The 22,946-nt window shown below is 41.8% G+C and overlaps 1 protein-coding gene across 1 annotated transcript in view; it reads right to left on the reverse strand.

Annotated features, from left to right (window-relative positions):
* The window catches only part of LCP1 (lymphocyte cytosolic protein 1), a 59,790-nt gene extending 45,163 nt beyond the window's left edge, over positions 1 to 14,627 (reverse strand). The window contains exon 1 of the mRNA XM_040425446.1: positions 14,496 to 14,627. The gene's annotated coding sequence lies outside the window, so the exon portion shown is untranslated. The remainder of the gene's footprint in view (positions 1 to 14,495) is intronic.
* Between the last annotated feature and the right edge of the window lie 8,319 nt (positions 14,628 to 22,946).

Genomic DNA, 22,946 nt, shown 5'->3' on the forward strand with positions numbered 1-22,946 from the left:
AAGGCTTCATTCAGACGTCCGGATGCGTTTTGCGGATCCGATCCATCTATCAGTGGATCCGTAAAAATCATGCGGATGTCTGAATGGAGCTTTACAGGGGGGTAATCAATGACAGGGGGGTAATCAATGACAGGGGGGTGATCAGGGAGTCTATATGGGGTGATCACCACAGTCATTGATCACGCCCCTGTAAGGCTTCATTTAGACGTCCGGATGCGTTTTGCGGATCCGATCCATCTATCAGTGCATCCGTAAAAATCATGCGGACATCTGAATGGAGCTTTACAGGGGGGTAATCAATGACAGGGGGGTGATCAGGGAGTCTATATGGGGTGATCACCACAGTCATTGATCATGCCCCTGTAAGGCTTCATTCAGACGTCCGGATGCGTTTTGCGGATCGGATCCATCTATCAGTGCATCCGTAAAAATCATGCGGACATCTGAATGGAGCTTTACAGGGGGGTGATCAGGGAGTCTATATGGGGTGATCACCACAGTCATTGATCATGCCCCTGTAAGGCTTCATTCAGACGTCCGGATGCGTTTTGCGGATCGGATCCATCTATCAGTGCATCCGTAAAAATCATGGGGACATCTGAATGGAGCTTTACAGGGGGGTGATCAGGGAGTCTATATGGGGTGATCACCACAGTCATTGATCATGCCCCTGTAAGGCTTCATTCAGACGTCCGGATGCGTTTTGCGGATCGGATCCATCTATCAGTGCATCCGTAAAAATCATGCGGACATCTGAATGGAGCTTTACAGGGGGGTGATCAGGGAGTCTATATGGGGTGATCACCACAGTCATTGATCACGCCCCTGTAAGGCTTCATTCAGACGTCCGGATGGGTTTTGCGGATCCGATCCATCTATCAGTGGATCCGTAAAAATCATGCGGACGTCTGAATGGAGCTTTACAGGGGGTTGATCAATGACAGGGGTGTAATCAATGACAGGGGGGGTGATCAGGGAGTCTATATGGGGTGATAACCACAGTCATTGATCACGCCCCTGTAAGGCTTCATTCAGACGTCCGGATGCGTTTTGCGGATCGGATCCATCTATCAGTGCATCCGTAAAAATCATGCGGACATCTGAATGGAGCTTTACAGGGGGGTGATCAGGGAGTCTATATGGGGTGATCACCACAGTCATTGATCACGCCCCTGTAAGGCTTCATTCAGACGTCCGGATGCGTTTTGCGGATCCGATCCATCTATCAGTGGATCCGTAAAAATCATGCGGACGTCTGAATGGAGCTTTACAGGGGGTTGATCAATGACAGGGGTGTAATCAATGACAGGGGGGGTGATCAGGGAGTCTATATGGGGTGATAACCACAGTCATTGATCACGCCCCTGTAAGGCTTCATTCAGACGTCCGGATGCGTTTTGCGGATCCGATCCATCTATCAGTGGATCCGTAAAAATCATGCGGACATCTGAATGGAGCTTTACAGGGGGGTAATCAATGACAGGGGGGTGATCAATGACAGGGGGGTGATCAGGGAGTCTATATGGGGTGATCAGGGGTGATCAGGGGCTAATAAGGGGTTAATAAGTGACGGGGGGGGGGGGGGGTAGTGTAGTGTAGTGGTGCTTGGTGGGACTTTACTGAGCTACCTGTGTCCTCTGGTGGTCGATCCAAACAAATGGGACCACCAGAGGACCAGGTAGCAGGTATATTAGACGCTGTTATCAAAACAGCGTCTAATATACCTGTTAGGGGTTAAAAAAAACACATCTCCAGCCTGCCAGCGAACGATTGCCGCTGGCAGGCTGGAGATCAACTCTCTTACCTTCCGTTCCTGTGAGCGCGCGCGCCTGTGTGCGCGCGTTCACAGGAAATCTCGGCCATCGCGAGATGACGCATATATGCGTGACTCTGCGCAGGGCTGCCACCTCCGGAACGCGATCCTGTCCGGAGGTGGTTAAACAAGAACTGTACTAATGATGCAAACCCTGGAGCATCTGTGAGCTACGAGGGCTCAAGGACGTGTGATGAAATCATTATCACAGGTCCTCAAACCCCTTAGTATAAATGACCTGCATTGATAAAACTTTTTGTTCGGCAGTTAGGAGGGTTCTTCACCCCCTGAGAGTATGGGGAAGGACTGCAGGAGAAGCATTTGCCTCCAACGCCAGCCTCGTTTCTCCTATCCTGTCCTATAACTCTGCAAGAGAGGTGAGAAACGTAAATGGAGACAATGCTGCTGCCAGGGGTAGTCAGGGGACAATGTGACTGCTGCCAGTTGGGAAATGGGGGTCAGGGGACAATACTACTGCCAGGTGGGAAGAGGTGGTCTGGGGACAATGATGCTGGGTATTCTGTGCTACACTATGGTTCTTACATGTATTTGGCACTGCTGAGAGGTATTTAGGCTGCACTATGGTATCAAATGCTGCTATGGAAGCATTTTGAGGTTTATCAAGGTACATGTTGCTATTAGGGAGGTAACATATGTCCCTGACCATGTGATTAGGCATTTCTTTGTTCCACTTTTATTTGCTTTTTGTTTATTAATGGTTTATATAGAGGCATGCCTGAGTACAATTTTTACCACGTTGTGCATTGCACACCACTATTTCAAACAATATTGTATGTGGGCTGGTGGGGTTTGTGTTCAAGGGCTGCTTTGTAATCCCAGTCCAGCCCTACATAGTATTCAAAAATCATAATGCTACATTCCTTGTTTTATGCTGGTGTATAACAGAGTCATTTCCTATGTAACTTCTCTGTCTTGCTTCTGCTCTGGTCTTTCCCTCACTAGGACCCATCTTACTTCCCTTTTATAGTTCTGCTTTTTTTCTGACTCACAAAAATGTGCTGTTTCGGCCTATTATGCATTGATATTTCTCCATGTTTGACTTGCTGTATACTTGTTGATACACATAGTATATATATATAAATAAAAAGCATGGTCTGCAGAACTACATATAGTTGCAGTGTGGGATGCACAATCTGGTTTTCCATATACACATTGGTCAGAACCCAAAAGAAACCTATACAAATAAGAGGAGAACATGTAAACTCAGTGCAGATGTCATACTGCCTATGCATGCAGTGACATGGTCAGCTAGAATATTTTTAATGTCTAGGTAAAAGTTGCCAGAGTTTTTTCCCCAACATGAGAATGCCCCAAAGTATAATATACAGTTATATTAAATAGAAATTTCTGGTAATCTATTGTTGATCCATCTGATTTATCTGGCTATTCTTGGCCATTGTCACATAACTACTGTTAGCCAATTTTCCATCACCCCCCATTCCTAAAAAACCGTAAACACAATTGGTCTACCACAATTTCCTCTTCCTTTGCAGATCTCTACAGTGAGAGAAATACTGATGCAGGAATGGGGAAAATGGCATTCAGTGCAGAGTTTTCAGCACCCATGGGTGTTCCAGGCTGATCAGGTAGCTGCATTCTAGGTGGCTACCTCCTGTGAGTTCATGCACTTTGTAAGCTAGTTCACACTACCGTTAAAATCTTATAGCAGCGGAACAGCCTGCCAGAGTTCATCTTATATGGCATAGCCAGAAAAGCGAGAGCAACACCAGGCATTGACTATAATGGGACCTGGCAGGGATCTAGCCTGCTCCTGGCATTAGTGCCGGGATTTGGCTGGCTCCGATGAGCCGAAATTATTGCTTCGCGAAGTCTCGAGAGACTTCGCATAATAACTTCAGAAATTAATTTATACTGTAAAAAAACATTTTCCAAACCCGGCTCATCGGAGCCAATACATTCTAATACTGTACAGAGCTCCTGCTCCGCACAGTATTAGAGCGAAGTTTTATGCAAATCGACTTTGGATGTTTCATCCAAGGTCGATTCACTCATCTCTACATGTGATGTCACAGCCCTATAAAAACTTCATGCTGCGTGGTCTCCGCCATTGTCCTGTGAGCTGAGAATAGGAAGAGATGTGACTGTTAATAGGACAATTTTGGAGAGGGAGAGTGCAGGGAGAGTGCAGGGAGAGTGCAGGGAGACTGCAGGCAGAGTGTATCACTGTACAGTGCACCGACATTCATAGTTAATCCGTTCTGTTAAGGATACAGTTACTGTGCCTCAATATTAAAGGCAGGTGTGATATATCGCCGTGTCTATCTCTGCTGCTGCTGACTCACAACCTACTGTGTCATGGGGCCACTACTGTCACCGTTACTGGTATTTATGGAGCAGGCTTACTGCAGCAGCCCACTCCATACATTCCCTCAGCCACCATGACAAACGGGTATACCTGATTTATAGTGATTTGTGACTAATTAATTCGTAACAAATAAAATTTCTTGGCAAACTTCGGCAAATCGGGCAAATCAAATTTCTCAAAACTTCGCTCATCTCTAGTGTTTATAACAGGGTTTACTCTACTGGGGCCATAACTATGGGGATAGAATGCTTTGTAAGGTAATAATTAGGATATTTTGAACCATGTGATTTTTTCTCTTTATGTGATTACACCCTTTTGTGTTTTTATATTTATTGTTCTTTTGGATTATGCCCAGGAAATGTTGCTTATTGTCCACATTATATTCCATTTTAGTTCCTACTGGTGAGTTAGGTCCTGTTGGACCAAAACGCCCAGTTAGGCTACTTTCACACTTGCGGGAGAGTGATCCGGCAAGCAGTTCCGTCGCCGGCAAAACGATCCGGCAAAACGTATGCCAACTGATGGCATTAGTAAGACTGATCAGGATCCTGATCAGTCTTAAAGATGCCTGATCAGTCAAAAAAATGCATTGAAATGCTGGATCCGTCTTTCCGGTGTCATCCGGCAAAACGGATCCGGCATTTATTTTTTTCACCTTTTTCTGGTATTTTGAATGCCAGATCCATGCTATGGTTTTCTCTTTTGCCTGATCAGTCAAAATGACTGAACGGAAGACATCCTTATGCATCCTAAACGGATTACTCTCCATTCAGAATGCATGGGGATATACCTGATCAGTTCTTTTCCGGCATTGGGCCCTTTTGACGGAACTCAGTGCCGGAAAAGAAAAACGCTAGTGTGAAAGTACCCTTATCTGTCAAATTTTGTGGTGTTTCTTAAATCTATGAACTCTAAGTGGACCAATTTCTGAACATATTAGGTTTTTTAATCATAAATAAATAAGATAACATATGAGCATCAATTTTTGAGTGCCGTGAAATTCCTTGAATTGTAGTGTAACACTGACAAGTCATCCACGAGCACCTACCCAATAGTACAGACCACACTTTTCTTCAGCTAATGCCAAAATCAGGCTGGATCACCGGCAGATGCCATAAGATTTTAAAGCTAGTGTGCAACTAGTCTAAAACTTGGTGTACACTCACCTCAAGGTTCCAGTGTTTCACTTCTTATTTTACTTGCATCCAGTGATAGCATATACTGAATGGTTAAAGGTTATGGACACCTTTGGGGGCAACTTTTTGTTTATTATTGCATTTTACTCACTTTGATCTACTCAATTGTCTTTAAAAAAATAATAATTCAGTTTTCCCAGTACAGCGTTCACTTTCTATGTAGTCACAGATTAGCAGGCTTTATGATTTACGGTGAATCCGTCAGGGAACTGCTCTGATGGCTCCTGGTCTGTAGCCCTTATCTCTAAACTCCTGACAGTTCATAATCAACACTCATAGCTAAATACTTATCAAACTAATAAGTACTGAGCTATAATGAGTGTTTATGAGCTGTCAGCGTGCTCAGGGCTACACATGAAGCATGCAGAGTGTCTGTCTGAGGGATTCACTATGAAGCAGAAAGCCTGCTAGTCTGCAAATACACAGAAAATGAAAGTTGTATTGGGAAAACCGTTGAATAAAACCAACTGAAAAAATTATATTTAGCCCAAAATGAGAATGCAATAGTAAAAGAAATGTCCAAAAGGTGCCCATAACCTATAAAGTGGTTGTCAGAGTTATTTTTTTGTTCTTTGTATGTTTCTTACTAATCAAATGTAAAGACTTTACCATGCACTTACTGCATCTGCAGGGGCTGCTTTCTCATATTTCACTGAGGGTCACATGACCTGTGATGTCAGCTTCTCTCCCTGCTCTGATGATGTTTCATGCACAAGACAAATGTTGGGTACAGGAGCTGACAGACTGGAGAAGTTCTGCAGAGCATTGTATAAGAACAGGTAGGGGAAAGATCAAGTATGTATCTGCAGTGTCATTGTACAGCTGAGACTATTAGTCCTAGACATATAACATGCTGCTGAATTTCCCTGCAGGCAGACATGTCACTCAGGACAGACTTATTCACTCCATTTGCAGAGCAGGGGGAGGGGCAGAGATTGTTGTTATTGCAGGTAAACAAAGGGCCAGAAGAGAACCAGGTAAATGAGGAAATATAATTTTTTTGTCTAAAACTTGCCTAACTTAGTTATTTATTGCTGCCCATCAGATTTACAGTGCTATATTTTTTTTTCAGAACTCAGACAACCCCTTTGGCCTCATGCACACGACTGTTGTTTTATTCTGTGTCCGTTGTGCCGTTTTTCGTGATTTTCTGCTGACCCATTGACTTTTAATGGGTCCGTTGAAAACTCGGCTAATGCACCGTTTGTCATCCGTGGTTCCAGTCCGTCAAAAAAATATAACCTGTCCTATTATTTTCACGGAAATGGTTCGCGGACCCATTCAAGTCAACGGGACCGCTAAAAAACATGGAGGCCCACAAGATTGTCATCCGCGTCCGTTTTTTTTCCTATCATTTGCATGGCAAACCTGTCTTAGATTTTTTTTTTACTTTCCTTCGTGTCTGGTGATCCTCCAAAAATAAAGGAAGATACACAGAAACAAAAACAGAAACGGATCACGGAAAAACGGAACCCCATTTTGCGGAACGGAACACAACAACGGTCGTGTGCATGAGGCCTTTAAGTTATACTTTACACTGAAATAGAATCAATGTGTTTTATGGGTCATGGCCACCACTGCAGTGCAGATACAAAGTGGCTCCTACTGTGCACTCCCACGTCCTGGCCACCATGGACGCAGGCACTTTTTGTTATAACGTGCAAGCATGGCCATCACCCTTCCTCCCAGAATAAAAGAGACTGTTGTTACCATCTATCCATATTTTGGCAGACAGCAGTACGGATTTTTTTGCCGACATAGACCACTATTGGAAGCGAAGACTATAGGTTGACTTTGAGAGATTGTTCCTAGTGCAGCTACATAATATAGGAATATTGTACTATCATCACACTGCCCTATTTTATTTTAGGCTGTTATTATCATCATCATATATTATATTTATCTATTTATTTATTTTCTTAGGCTGTATTAAACATTGTTGAAAATATGTATGGTTTTACTATTTTATGCATATTATCTCATTAATTTTACGAACGTAATAAATTCTATATGATCCCAATATATTGAGTGTGCCCGGTTACATCACAATATTACGTTTTACTTAACCACAGTGCTGGATTGATTTTCTATGCATTGCTTCACACGGATTGAGCTGTCTGGATCTCATGTACCAGGGAGGTGAGCTGATCAAACTTGTTTCTTCTATCATTGTACAATGCTTGGCATAAAGTTTTAGACGCTGGTCTTAATAAACCCCTAATCTGGTGGTAGAAGGCCGAAGTTATGAAGAGGCTTTCTAGCTGTCTTACATGTAGACCATTTTCTACGCCTGAAACAGGTGTAGAAAATGGTAAATGAGATGGGGATCCTGGGCTGTCCCCTTCCCCACCCAAGACACGCCCACTTCTTTAGACCTAGCGTGAGCAGGGAAAAGTCGCAGATTGCAGCGCAGCTACCCATTAAACCGCAATCTGCGTCTGAAATATGCATCATAAATGACCCCCTATATCTACACTGAGCAAAAATATAAACACAACACTTTCGGTTTTGCTTCCATTTTGCATGAGCTGAACTCAAAGATCTGAAACATTTTCTACTTTGCCGAGATAATCCATCCCACCTCACAAGTGTGGCATATCAAGATGCTGATTAGACAGCATGAATATTGCACAGGTGTGCCTTAGACTTCCCACAATAAAAGGCCACTCTGAAATGTGCAGTTTGATCAGCACAATGCCACAGATGTCGCAACATTTGAGGGAGCGTGCAATTGGCATGTAGAATGCAGGAATGTCTACCAGAGCTGTTGCCCGTGCAATGAATGTTCATTTCTCTACCATAAGCCGTCTCCAAAGGCGTTTCAGGGAATTTGGCAGTACATCAACCGGCCTCACAACCACAGACCACGTGTAACCACACCAGCCCAGGACCTCCACATCCAGCATGTTCACCTCTATGATCGTCTGAGACCAGCCACCCGGACAGCCGCAGCAACAATCGGTTTGCATAACCAAAGAATTTCTGCACAAACTGTCAGAAACCGTCTCAGGGAAGCTCATCTGCATGCTCGTAGTCCTCATCGGGGTCTGGACCTGACTGCAGTTCGTCGTCGTAACTGACTTGAGTGGGCAAATGCTCACATTCTATGGCGTCTGGCACGTTGGAGAGGCGTTCTGTTCATGGATGAGTCCCGGTTTTTACTGTTCAGGGCAGATGGCAGACAGCGTGTGTGGCGTCGTGTGGGTGAGCGGTTTGCTGACGTCAACGTTGTGGATTGAGTGGCCCATGGTGGCGATAGGGTTATGGTATGGGCAGGCGTATGTTATGGACAACGAACACAGGTGCATTTTATTGATGGCATTTTGAATGCACAGAGATATCGTGACGAGATTCTGAGGCCCATTGTTGTGCCATTCATCCACGACCATCACCTCATGTTGCAGCATGATAATGCACGGACCCATATTGCAAGGATCTGTACACAATTCCTGGAAACTGAAAACATCCCAGTTCTTGCATGGCCAGCATACTCACCGGACATGTCACCCATTGAGCATGTTTGGGATCCTCTGGATCAGCGTATACTACAGCGTGTTCCAGTTCCTGCTAATATTCTGCAACTTTGCACAGCTATTGAAGAGGAGCGGACCAACATTCCACAGGCCACAATCAACAACCTGATCAACTCTATGTGACGGAGATGTTTTGCACTGCGTGAGGCAAATGGTGGCCACACCAGAATGCAAAACTGTGCACATTTCAGAGTGGTCTTTTATTGTGGGCAGTCTAAGGCACACCTGTGCAATATTCATGCTGTCTAATCAGCATCTTGATATGCCACACTTGTGAGGTGGGATGGATTATCTTGGCAAAGGAGAAGTGTTCACTAACACAGATTTAGACAGATTTGTGAACAATATTTGAGAGTAATGGGTCTTTTGTGTATGTAGAAAATGTTTCAGATCTTTGAGTTCAGCTCATGCAAAATGGGAGCAAAACCAAAAAACAAAAATTTTGCTCACTGTATATGTAACTTTAAAATTATTTTCGAAACATGATTTTTTTGCTATCAATTATGAAAAGATGTTTAAAAGATTGCCGCACGTAAGGGTATGTCACATGCTACAGATGTATTGCAGACATTTTTGTGACTGAAGCATAAGGTCTAGGGATGAGCGAATCGACTTCGGATGAAACATCCAAAGTCAATTCACATAAAACTTTGTTTCAATACTGTAAGGAGCGAGCGCTCCGTATAGTATTAGAATGTATTGTTTCAGATGAGCCGAAGTTATTACTTAGCGAAGTCTCGCGAAAGAATAATAACTTCATAAATTGATTTCTACTGTAAAAAAACATAATAATATGCCTCATCTTAGCCAATACATTCTAATGCTGTACAGAGCAGTATTAGAAACAAAGTTTTATGCGAATTGACTTCGGATGTTTCATCCGAAGTCGATTTGCTCATCCCTAATGAGTTCCATACATGTAATTGGGGATCTTTCTACAACACAGGGGAAGATTTATCAAAACTACTGCAATGGTAAACTGGCTTAGTTGCCCATAGCAACCAATCAGATTCTACCTTTTATTTTCAGAGCTCTTCTGGAACATGAAAAGTGTGCAACTAATTCAGTTTTTCTTTGCACCAGTTTTGATAAATCTCCTCCCATGTGTGTAGAGTTCTGCAGACCTATTCAGATGAATGGGACAATTGCAGATGTTTCTGGAATAAATCTGCCACCTGTTAACCCCTTCCCAACCAGTGCTATACATGTACAGTGCTCAGGGGTGGATTGGTAATGTAACTTACTAGGAATTTTCCCGGTGGGCCCACATGCAGAGCCTGAAGTTCTCTTTTATTGAGAACCTGGTATCTACTTCTGCTCAGCTTTGGAGTCCCCTGCCTAACTCCATATATGGCTATTTCCACATATAAAGTCATTCTGTATCCCCAAACATTGTTAGCATTGTGACAGTGTATGAGGATACCCCTATATATTTAAAACATTTCCTGTCTCTACTTTTAAACTGTTAACATAGGGGTTCGCTCTCACACCCTCCGGCTTGAGAGACAGAAGCCTTACTAGTTGTGCTACAAAGCACACCACTGTCTACGGGAAGAATTTATCTTCATAAACCTTCATTAGTATGAATGTACAATGCACTGGTATCTACAGATACATCTTTGTATACCAGGACATTGGGATAACAATATAAGCCTTGTTTATTTAATAATCGCAAAAATAAAATAAATTACAATAATCACATTTTAGCTATCTCTCTTAAAAAAAACAAAAAAAATAAAAAAAATTAATTAGTAGTCCTGTACAATACTCTATATACCAGTACATTTTAGTTAGAAACATTATATCCATAGACCACAGTGTGCTCTGTAGCACACGTGGTAAGACAGTAGTCTTCAACACAAAATTCATGAGTTCATGCCCTGGGGTAGCAGCAAAAGACTGATATATATAGAGAGAAAAAGAGAGAGAGATAAAATGTGTTTTTTTGCAAATTATTTTACTCTATTACATTTTTGTCATCACTAACTAAATTAGACTTTTGCTATTATCCCAGTGTCCTGGTACACAGAGATGTATCTGTAGTAGTGTCTATAATAGAAAAAAAAATCAAAACTGCGGATTCGCCATTTTTTGTTGTTGCTTCATCTCCCAAACAAACTGCATAAAAATAGACCAAAATGGCATATCCCAAAATGGTATCAATAAAAACTACAGACTGCCCCACAAAAAACCCCACCTGCTTGGCTTGGCTACACCTTCTGTCAGTTTGGCTCCGCCTACATGTGGCCACTTCTATGTTTTTTTCCAGGGCCACTTTCAGTTTCCAATCTGCCCCGATGGACTTTAAAGATGGAGCCCACTCGTGAGCGGAATAGGCGCCATAGCTGCTGGGTGCCTATTGTTTGAAACTGCAGGCATCCAGGACTAATGTCTGCAACAGAGCCGATCGTGGACTTTTAACCTTTCTGTACAAGTAAAAACCTGGAAGTGGGTGCTTTTGGGTATCCCCTGGCTGCCCCCTGCGAGGATCGGGGGAGCCGGATGCAGTGTATAGCAACTTCTGTCCTCCTGAATGACAAGAGTCTGCCGCACATTAGTTCCTATGAAGCCCCTGCATGTGGCAGGGCTCCATAGGAATACAGTGTATTTCTCATACACTCCAATGCTAATGCATTGAAATGTATGAGAGAAGCAATATGATGATACCTGGGTAAAGGTATTTGTAGTTGATTGTTGTCCACTCCAATGTTGCTTATTAGCTTAGAAGTCCTTGTGTAGGACATTTCATTCAATATAGCAAGGTTTTTGAGCTAGGTGGAGCGCTTAGCAGCGTGTGTGCAGTGTGTGAATGCGTCTTGATAGCTACTGACGTAGTGTCAGACAAGTGTGCTGTGCTGTGAAAGCCTGTGTGTAGGAGCACAGTTACCTATTCCATTTAATCAGTTTTTGCAGGCAACTACAGGTAGTTTGCTTACATTAGTCTATCCCAGGCATCCTCAAACTGCGGCCCTCCAGCTGTTGCAAAACTACAACTCCCAGCATGCCCGAACAGCCTACAGGTATCAGCCTACAGCAGGGCATTGTGGGAGTTGTAGTTTTACAACAGCTGGAGGGCCGCAGTTTGAGGATGCCTGGTCTATCCACACATTGCCCCCCTATGTTCAAACTCTGCAGATATAGTTGTGGTGAATAGGAGATGCACATCTCCCTCACCCTGGCAGCAACTAAGTCGTCAATTCTTTGGGGTGGAAACAAAGTGTTTTAATTGTTTGTTATGGCTCACAGCCGTCTTATCATTATGTCGAATTAAAAGTGAAGTTTTAATACACACTTTAAGTTCCCTATGGGAACTATAAAAAAGTGTAAAAAAAAGTTTTGAAAAATAAAAAAAATAATATAAAAATTAAAATCATCCCCCCTTCTCCCAAATGTAAATAAAAATACATTAACAATAAAAAAAAACTATAAAAAATATGCATCATGGGCATCGCCACATGCAATAACGCTCGTACTATCAAAATATAAAAATAAATATCCATTATGGTAAACTGCGAAATGGAAAAAAGTCAAATGGTGTGGTTTTTTTTGTCACTTTACCTCCCACAAATAAAATAAAAAGTGATCAAAAAGTCATACACACCCCACAGATTTCCCCGCAAAATATGAGCTCTCACACAGCTCCATACACATAACTAAAAAAGTTATAGAAGTCAGAATATGACGACAAAAAGAAAATTTCAAGTTTCCCCCCCCGAGTATTAAAACGCAAGAAAAGCTATACATTAATCATACTGACCTGGAGAATGAAAGTAACAAGTTGGTTTTACCATATAAGGAATGGCGTAAAAACAATTGCGTAATTGGATTTTATTTCTAATTTTACCCTATTTGGAAAGAAAATTCCAGCTCCCCACTACATCGTATGCAATATTAAATAGTGGAATTAAAAAGTGCAACTTGTCCCATCATACGGCTATGTGAACAGAAAAATAAAAAAGTTATGGCCCCAGAAATGCAGGTAGAGAAATACTAAAATGCAAAAACAAAAAAATAAAATAAAAATTCTGCTGCTGAAAGGGCTAACATACCCAGAGGGAAATTTCACCATATAGTTGCACAATATATGAATTGCTGAATTTTTAGGTCACCTGTCACCAGACAGAACCACAGATGTTAGGGGCCCTTTAATCAGTTCTAAGACAAGGACATTTACCCCCCATTTACCCCCTTCCTAACAGATACATTTTCAATTTTTCCTACAGCACGTGTCTTTGAGAGACATAACTTGTTTTTCAGTTTGGTTATGTAAATCATTTATTGTACCTTTTTTTGTGATATATGGGGCTTTATTTTTATTTTAGCAAGTAGGTGAATTTATCATGGGAGTAATACCGTATTTGCTACTCCATTTTTCTGCACCCTCCCCCCCCCCCCCCCCCCCTTACTGGAGTGGCTTTGGGACTTTTCTGCAACTTCATTTGCTAACCACAGCACTTTACCACCAACTTTTCAAAACTGGAATGAGTGGTGTAAACATGCAAAAAGTTGCGAAAGGTTTGTGCAAGTGACCTCAAAAAGTCACAAAGGCCCTTTTTAGTGACTTTTTGAAGACAGAAGTCTGGAGTGCAGTTCTTGATAAATTCCCGCCAATGAGTATAATTGTTCATAAAATTATACTTTTACAATCACGTTTTGCAGCTTATGAAGTTTTCTAAAAAGTTTAAGTTTTTTTTTCTTAATTATTAGCAGATAGCTTTTACCTATTGGAACATGGAATATCATGTACACTTAGTAATCATGTCCCTAAACCCACATTCAAAAGATATGCTAGAATATGGCAGAATGATTTGCACGTCTATTTCCATTAATTGAAACTATAATTCTCACTACCTATTAGGAAGCAGGAATATAATTTATCAAATCCTGCCTTTACTTTTTTGTCTTCTTTGAATACATCATCAGTGTGGGAAAGAAATAGGTTTATTGGGCACTAATAATGCGAGATATGATCCTGACTGACATTCTGACACTATGAAATGGCCATTAGCTCCATTAGATAAAATATGCCAATTTGCATTGACAGAATTTTATATACAATTTGATATATATATACCGTGTGTTTTTTAGCAGTTCTATTGGTTCTCCAAACAAATATACATTTCTGGTGTTTCCAACAATGCAGTTGGCAAACTGATATAAGTCATGATTAAATTAATAATTCATTAAAAAACTATAATTTATCATCCGCTTCACATCTGCAACCAGACCACAAATAACCACGTTTTCAAATATAATTCACTCAATATTAATAAAAGCTCCGAGGGTCAACTTCAAATTTCACCCAAAAGGCTTCAGTTACTTCAATGGCAATCTTATTATGTTGTAAAGCAATACTTCATTTTACAGGATAATTTAAAAAGTCTTAAAATGGTGATTTTTTTTCCACTCTCTGATCACTGTTTGCTCTGACCACAAACTTCCTGTGCAGTTGTAGAGCTTGTGTCTCTTTGCTTACAGCTACATGAACTATCAGAGTGGCATACCTGATAATCCACTTTTGGACGGTTGCTTATAATAAATACATAGATAAAAAAAGGATCATTTTTGGATACATAATTCACACAATTCAGTAGGCAAAGGCTTACCTCCTTCAATATGTGGCTTGACACGTGCAATGCAAGAGGGATATCTCTAAAGAAGTTTGGTGCGCTCAGAAACGCTAGTAAAGCTTTATTTTGTGGTTAGTAGAAGGAAGTGACTGACTGAAATTATGACTTTATAAGGAAATGTCAACCGTTTAACCCTTCCTCTATTTCCAGAACCACCTGATTAGTCAAAAAGATGTTAACACCATTACCCACTTCCTAGCCTGTTGAGCGGCGTGCTTTAGCAATGCTAGGTGCTGTTTCTGTCTCTTGCATTGCACTGCTCACTCATCCTCTATGTATTATAGCAGCTTCAAGCCCGGTTAGACTGGACCACCAAAGTATCAAAGAACTCTCCAGTGGGTCAAAGAATCCTCCTGTGGGCCCAACGTGTAGCACGATAATGGGTTTCCAATACAATAATACCCCAAAGCTCCAGCAGAAGACAGCCCCTTGACCATGCAGCCAACCTCTTGCCACTTGGGACCATTTCTTGATCTACAAATAGCCAATTAGATCTTATTGATGAGATGTCCTCTATGATAACAACTAAAATTAAAAATGAAATTAGAGATAGACATATATAGGTAGAGATTAGCTCCCAGCATCATTTTCTCTGGTGGGCCCAAGTTGGTGAATGTTGTCACTACTTATTGCAGGGTTATGCTACACAGATCAGAACGGATGTCATACCAAAATTGTATTTGGTCCCTTAGGCTGATGGTTCATACCATCACACCACACCATCCCAGTAGAGGATAGTGCCTCTTGCCCTTAACGCTACTCTCATTGTAGGAGAAGGCCAGCATGACCTTAAAGCTGGGTTAATTGATAACACTGCTATGATTGTGCATTGATGTGAAGGGGGTTTTGCAAGTTAACACAATATATAAGAAAGAGACATAGGGCCCACCACCTCTATCATCTGCTGCATAGACTGTCTCTGTGTGGCTCTGTCTCTGTGTGGCATACATGTGGTATGTATTAAACTATATAATGATTCTCCATCTTAGGAATTACTACTTCTACAGTCTTAGATTTGAAAGTCAGTTGAATATCAACAATATAGAACATTTAAAGTCTTATCAAGTATATCTAGTCTCTTAGTGTTGCAATAAAAACATCTTGATTTAATGTAAAAAAAATAAAAATACAGGAAGTCATAAAAATGTGTTGTAAATCTATGAAGAAATTTCCAATAAATGAATCTTTTTCTTGTTCTTTGTCAGTTACAAATTTATAAAGAAGAGATGAGGAGCGTTGGATGGCATAGTTTTAAAAAAAACAACTTAACTTGTGTTGTTGGGACATTTTCACAATTGATTCTAAGATATTGTGTAAAGATTTGTGTTTTTGCAGGGGATTACTGATTGAGGAACCTTAAATTCAAGTATTGCAGAACTTGAAAGAACAGGCTGCTGCTTTGCCAGTCTTACTTTATACATATTTTAGAATGTGTTTCTGATTGTTAATAGATTTTATTATGTAATTAAACACAGATTTTGAATGTCAAAAGATTTTCATACGAATATGGACATAGAAACATAGAATGTGTCGGCAGATAAGAACCATTTGGCCCATCTAGTCTGCCCAATATACTGAATACTATGAATAGCCCCTGGCCCTATCTTATATAAAGGATGGCCTTATGCCTATCCCATGCATGCTTAAACGCCTTCACTGTATTTGCAGCTACCACTTCTGCAGGAAGGCTATTCCATGCATCCACTACTCTCTCAGTAAAGTAATACTTCCTGATATTACTTTTAAACCTTTGCCCCTCTAATTTAAAACGATGTCCTCTTGTGGTAGTTTTTCTTCTTTTAAATATTCTCTCCTCTTTTACCTTGTTGATTCCCTTTATATATTTAAAGGGAATCTGTCACCTATTTTGACCCTATTAAACCATAAAAATAGCAATGTGCAATAAAGAACCTTCTTACCTACATGTGTCCTCTTTCTTTTATTCATCTTTTCATTCTTATAAAAAAGCGATTTTTCTGATATGTAAATGAGGTTCCAAGGTGCCCAGAGGGGCGTTATTACTCTGCTCTAGTGCCCAGTAACGCCCCTCTTTAGTGCCCAGCCGGCCTTTCTTCCAAGCCCAGCACGCCTCCTCATAAATAAATGTCCTCCCACATACTGGCCGAACGGCGCCGCCCCCTCCCCACCACGTCATTTAATTTATTCACTTCATCGGGCGTTCCTTCCTCCTCTCTTGGCCTACGGTGCCGCCCCCTTCCCATTACGTCACATGTATTCATAGCACCGGCCCTCCCTTCCTCCTCTCCTGTCCTCAGAAATCCTGCGCAGGCGCAGTATCGGTGAGTGCCTGCGCCTGCACGATTCTCCTGTTCCAGAGGGCAACAGCCTCAATATTGTCACCAGGCATGCGCCGAGCCCAGTGATATAATCCGAGCGCTGTTGCCTCTGAGACAGGAGAGGAGGAAGGGAGGGCCGGTGCTATGAATACATGTGACGTAATGGGAGGGGGCCGCCGTAGGCCAAGAGAGGAGGAAGGAACGCCTAAAGAAGTGAAGAAATTAAATGATGTGGTGGGGAGGGGGCGGCGCCGTTCGGCCAGTATGTGGGAAGACATTTATTTATGAGGAGGCGTGCTGGGCTTGGAAGAAAGGCCAGGTGGGCACTAAAGAGGGGCGTTACTGGGCACCAGAGCAGAGTAATAACGCCCCTCTGGGCACCTTGAAACCTCATTTACATATCAGAAAAATCGCTTTTTTATAAGAATGAAAAGTTGAATAAAAGAAGGAAGACACATGTAGGTAAGAAGGTTCTTTATTGCACATTGCTATTTTAACGGTTTAATAGGGTCAAAATAGGTGACAGATTCCCTTTAAAAGTTTCTATCATATCCCCTCTGTCTCGTCTTTCTTCCAAGCTATACATGTTAAGGTCCTTTAATCTTTCCTGGTAAGTTTTATCCTGCAATCCATGTACTAGTTTAGTAGCTCTTCTCTGAACTCTCTCCAAAGTATCAATATCCTTCTGGAGATATGGTCTCCAGTACTGCGCACAATACTCCAAATGAGGTCTCACTAGTGCTCTGTAGAGCGGCATGAGCACCTCCCTCTATCTACTGGTAATGCCTCTCCCTTTACACCCAAGCATTCTGCTAGCATTTCCTGCTGCTCTATGACATTGTCTGCTTACCTTTAAGTCTTCTGAAATAATGACCCCTAAATCCCTTTCCTCAGATACTAAGGTTAGGACTGTATCACTGATTTTATATTCTGCTCTTGGGTTTTTACGCCCCAGGTGCATTATCTTGCACTTTAAAGAGGAAAGGGTGTCGGGACTCCATATATAGCTGTGTCCATATATGGAGTCAGTGCTTAGGGACACCCAGTGTATTTAAATCGAATTTAGCCTCTATTTCTGAAAAGTTTCTGGCGGGACTCGAAATCACAACCTTCTACATTACAGCCAATAATCTTAACCACTACACTATAGAGTTGCATACAAAAAATCCAACAGGTTTCAATGCATATTTAGAACCAAATAAAATACATGTAAAATATTCATGATGTTATAGGCAGTGAGTGTGGACCCACCAGTTTGCCTTTGGGCTAGTCCTGAGGGTATTATTCTGGCAGTTCCCTGGTTTTCACCCTTTATTCCCTATACAGGGATCTGGCCTTTGCTGCAGGGGAGCCACCAGGCTGCTAGCACTTGGAATAATACCCATATGATTGGCTGCTGACCCACTGAGCCCAGAGACACTGGGAATCAGGCAATATATGAAGTCAGGAAACAGGCAGAGAAGAAGAAGAAAATCCCTTTATTGTCCCTCAGTGGGGAAATTTTGGCATTACAGCAGCAATCACATTCACAGCAGGAGCAAAAATAAGAGTAATTAGAAATTAAAGAGTAAAAATACAAGAAAAACATAACAGAATTTTGGGAACAGTGGTGGTTATAAATCCTAACCGCTGCTAGTAGGAAGGACCTACGATAACGTTCCTTTATGCACCTAGAGGTCAGGGCAGGAAGACTACACGCAAATCCGAGAAACAGTCCAGAGGTCAGGCGGCTCAGAGTCACTAAAGTGAACAGGCACGGGTTAGGTCAGGTGGCAGAGAGTCAGGATTCTGGAAACAGGCAGAAGTTGGTACATAGACAGACACACAGAATATAGCTCTTTTGTAGGGCTTAGCAAGCAAATTAAACCAAAAGTAATCTATTGCTCAGGCCAGGGGTGGAATAAACAGCCCAGCATATGTAGGAGAGCAGATGAGATCATTAGTCAAACAGCTGAACACAGAACAAAAGGGAAATTAACCCTTGCAGTGCTGAAGGGTGAGGTTCAATGAACAGACACTAATACATACAAAGAAGGAGACTCAGCAGCCTGGGACACAGGAGTCTGGCAGCCGAGTGACTGATGCAGTGGACATTGAGTGTCACTGTGACACATGACTTCACTAGTATGCGCCTGTGAACTATTGGTACTACATTCACGACAGACATTATAGCATTAGTAGAGCTCTCTCTGACAAATCATGCATACAATTGTCCACTCTATGGTATACAGGTTATGCTATTGTTTTCTTCGCTGACGTATTTTTTTAATGCAGTTTTTTTGGTGCAGTTTTGGCAAGGATTTTCATTCTGGCCAGTAACTAGCTAGTCTGTGCACTGAACATTTCATAGTGGAAAGAGACAGTAGACATTTATTAACCAGTGTATCCCAGAAAACTTTAGTCAAAAAGTCGCAAAGTCCAAAGTTTGGAGCACGCTCCCACTTCAGCAAAATTCGGCAATTGTTTTTGTTTTGTTTTTTTGCAGGGTGTTTTGCACGTTTTCCAAAAAGTGGGCTGAGCTGTTTGAAGAGTGGGTGATGCAAGACATAGCTAGACCTGCTCATTTACTATAATCTACAGCAGGGAACTGGTGTACATTTTGCCTGAAATCTACACCAGCTCCTTTGCTGGCATAGATTTCAGTTCAGGCCAATGGACCTGCTCAGATGCGCCACAATTATTAAGACCTGCACCTCATAATAGTTGTGGTACAGTTATGTTCAAAATAATAGCAGTCAGACATCACTAACCTGATCAATCACTGTTTTTGGTAGAAATTATATTTCTACATGGCAAATAATTTACTAGCAGGTGTAGTAGAGTAATAGAAACCCAACAGTCATGACATGCATGCTGCAGATTCTCTGTAATTCAATCACTTATTGAAAGGGGCATGTTCAAAATAATAGCAGTGTGGAGTTCAATGAGTGCGGTCATTCATTCTTTGAAAAACAGGTGGCAATTATTGCCCTTATTTAAGGAAGGAAGGCAGCAAATGTTGTACATGCTGGTTACAGTGCATTTCTCTCTGAAATTCTGAGGAAAATGGGTCGTTCCAGACATTGTTCAGAAGAAAAGCATACCTTGATTAAAAAGTTGATTGCAGAGGGGAAAACATATAAAGAAGTGCAGAAAATGATAGGCTGCTCAGCTAAAATGATCGCAAATGCTTTAAAATGGCAACCAAAACCTAAAAGACGTGAAAGAAAGCGAAAAACTACTATTCGAATGGATAGAAGAATATCCAAAATGGCAAGGACTCAGCCAACAATCAGCTCCAGGAGAATCAAAGAAGGTCTAAAGTTACCTGTGAGTACTGTTACAATTAGAAGACGTCTATGTGAAGCCAAGCTATCTGCAAGAAGTCCCCGCAAAGTCCCACTGTTGAAAAATAAGACATGTGCTGAAGAGGTTACAATTTGCCAAAGAGCACATTGACTGGCCTAAAGAGACATTTTGTGGACTGATGAAAGTAAGATTGTTCTTTTTGGGTCTAGTGGCCAGAGACAGTTTGTCAGTCGACCCCCAAACACTGAATTCAAGCCATAGTACACTGTGAAGACAGTGAAGCATGGTGGCACAAGCATTATGATATGGGCATGTTTCTCATACTACGGTGTTGGGCCTATTTATCGCATACCAGGGATCATGGATCAGTTTGAATACATCAGAATACTTGAAGAGGTCATGCAGCCTTATGCTGAAGAGGAAATGCCCTTGAAATGGGTGTTCCAACAAGACAACGACCCCAAACACACCATTAAACCATCTTGGTTTCAGACCAACAAGATTTACGTTATGGAGTGGCCAGCCCAATCCCCGGATCTTAATCCAATAGAAAACTTGTGGGGTGACATCAAAAATGCAGTTTCTGAGGCAAAACCAAGAAATAGAGAAGAACTGTGGAATGTAGTCCAATCATCCTGGGCTGGAATACCTGTTCACAGGTGCCAGAAGTTGGTTGACTCCATGCAACACAGATGTACAGCAGTTCTCAACTAAATTGTCACAGCCAGCTCTCTGAGAAGCTCTGGCAGACGTTCTTCTGTACCTCTTGCATGATGTTCTTTGTTTTGGTTTCACTTTGTCATCTCTTTTCCTTCTCCCAGCTGTCATCTATTTACACTGATTGCCTCCCATACTGCCTCACTTTGCGGTTTATACTACTTCCTGGATTGTGTTCACTGCCAGAGGCTGCAACTGCTGGTTCCTCAGATAAGTCTTTTCCTTTATTTGTGTTTCCGTGCTGGCTTGATTCTAGGTGACCCTGACTCCCTCCCTGTATTAAGTGCAGGGAGCCGGTGGTCGTGTCCCCTCACTATTATAGGGTTTTCAGGTGTCACACAGTCTAGGTACGAGGGCATGCAATTATCTATCATAAAGATCTTTGCATGGGCAAAGCAGTCAGGGAGAGCTCTAGGGGTTTTATAGGGCTCACCCATATGTTCCTTAGTTTGGGATCAAGTCAGTCGGATGTTTATTTATAACTTCCAGTTTTCTGCAACACCATCCGTGACATAAATATTAGTTAAGTGATTCAAAGGAAAGCAAAATCTTCAAACATTTTTCAGTTTATATAGTGAATGTTTGAGTTTGTAAAGAAGAATACAAACACTGCTATTTTTTTGAACAGTCTAATATTCACTTTTCTTCAATTTTTTTAGAGGAACAAGACTAATTTAATATATTTTTCTTCATATTTTGATTTGGAATAGAATGTGTAGTGTTCCCAATGCATTTGTGTGTATGGAAATAAAAGCATATCATTTTGGTGCATTTTTTGCAGTGATTTTTGTATGTATATTTTTTCATCTGCACAATGTATTATTTTGTGTAAGATGTTCTTGTGGTGCATGCGGTCCGCCCCGGCATCCTCCATTGTACGCATTTTTTGCTGGGGACTGTCGTTGTCTGCGGACCGCATGCGGAGGAATTGCTCCCCCGGTTATAGACACGCCACAGTGTGTGGGTTTGGAGCATTTTCACCCGTTTAGGCCACTTTTTTCAGTGAGTTTTTGGAAATAAAAGTTATTAGAAGGATTTTGAGCTTTATTCACTTTTTTAAACACTGCTATTATTTTGAACACAACTGTACATCTGATACCAGTGGGGGATAAATTGTGTTTAAAACACCAGACTTTATAAACACCAGTCTTAGGCCTCATTCACATTTCAGTTTTTTCGCGGACGTGTGCTAGCCTCATTTTCTACAGGGAGCACATGTATTTATTGATTTTAAAGAAGTTATCCATGAAAATATATTTATGACTTATCCTCAGGATAGGTCATTCGTATCAGATCTGCGGGGGTGTGACACCCAGGACCCCCATCGATCAGCTGTTTTTAGAGGCATTGAGCGCCGCAGCCTCTTCCTAGGGCAGGGACATCATGGTACATCGGTCCAATACCAAGCACTGCCACTATACCATGTACTGTGCTGTCCTTGGAAAGCTGATGGGAGCCTGCATCACCCAGAGCTCCGGTGAGCACAGCGGCTCCCTAATGCCGGGATTTGGACCCCCGCTGATGTGATAATGATGACCTATCCTGAGCATAAGTCATCATTATCTGTACTAGGATATCCCCTTTAATGTGTTTGTTCACATCATGCACTACTTTAGCCCGTGATATAGACCATTGAAGTCTATGAGTCCGTGAAAAAACACTAAGGCCCCTTTCACACGAGCGAGTTTTCCGCGCGGGTGCAATGCGTGACGTGAACGCATTGCATCCGCACTGAAACTGGAACCATTCCATTCCATGGGGCTGTGCACACGAGCCATGATTTTCACGCATCACTTGTGCGTTGCATGAAAATCGCAGCATGCTCTATATTCTGCATTTTTCACGCAACGCAGTGAATGGGGCTGTGTGAAAATCGCAAGCATCCGCAAGCAAGTGCGGATGCTCGTGCGATTTTCACGCACGGTTGCTAGGAGACGATTGGGATGAAGACCCGATCATTATTATTTTCCCTTATAACATGGTTATAAGGGAAAATAATTGCATTCCTAATACAGAATGCATAGTACAATAGGGCTGGAGGGGTTAAAAAAATATAAAGGCCCGTCCACAGCTCCTGCGCGGTGTGGTGTTTGTCCCCCAAACAGATAAGTTTTAATATTGCCTG

This window comes from Bufo bufo, chromosome 3 (genome assembly GCF_905171765.1).
Source record: "Bufo bufo chromosome 3, aBufBuf1.1, whole genome shotgun sequence".
NCBI classification, from domain to species: domain Eukaryota; kingdom Metazoa; phylum Chordata; class Amphibia; order Anura; family Bufonidae; genus Bufo; species Bufo bufo.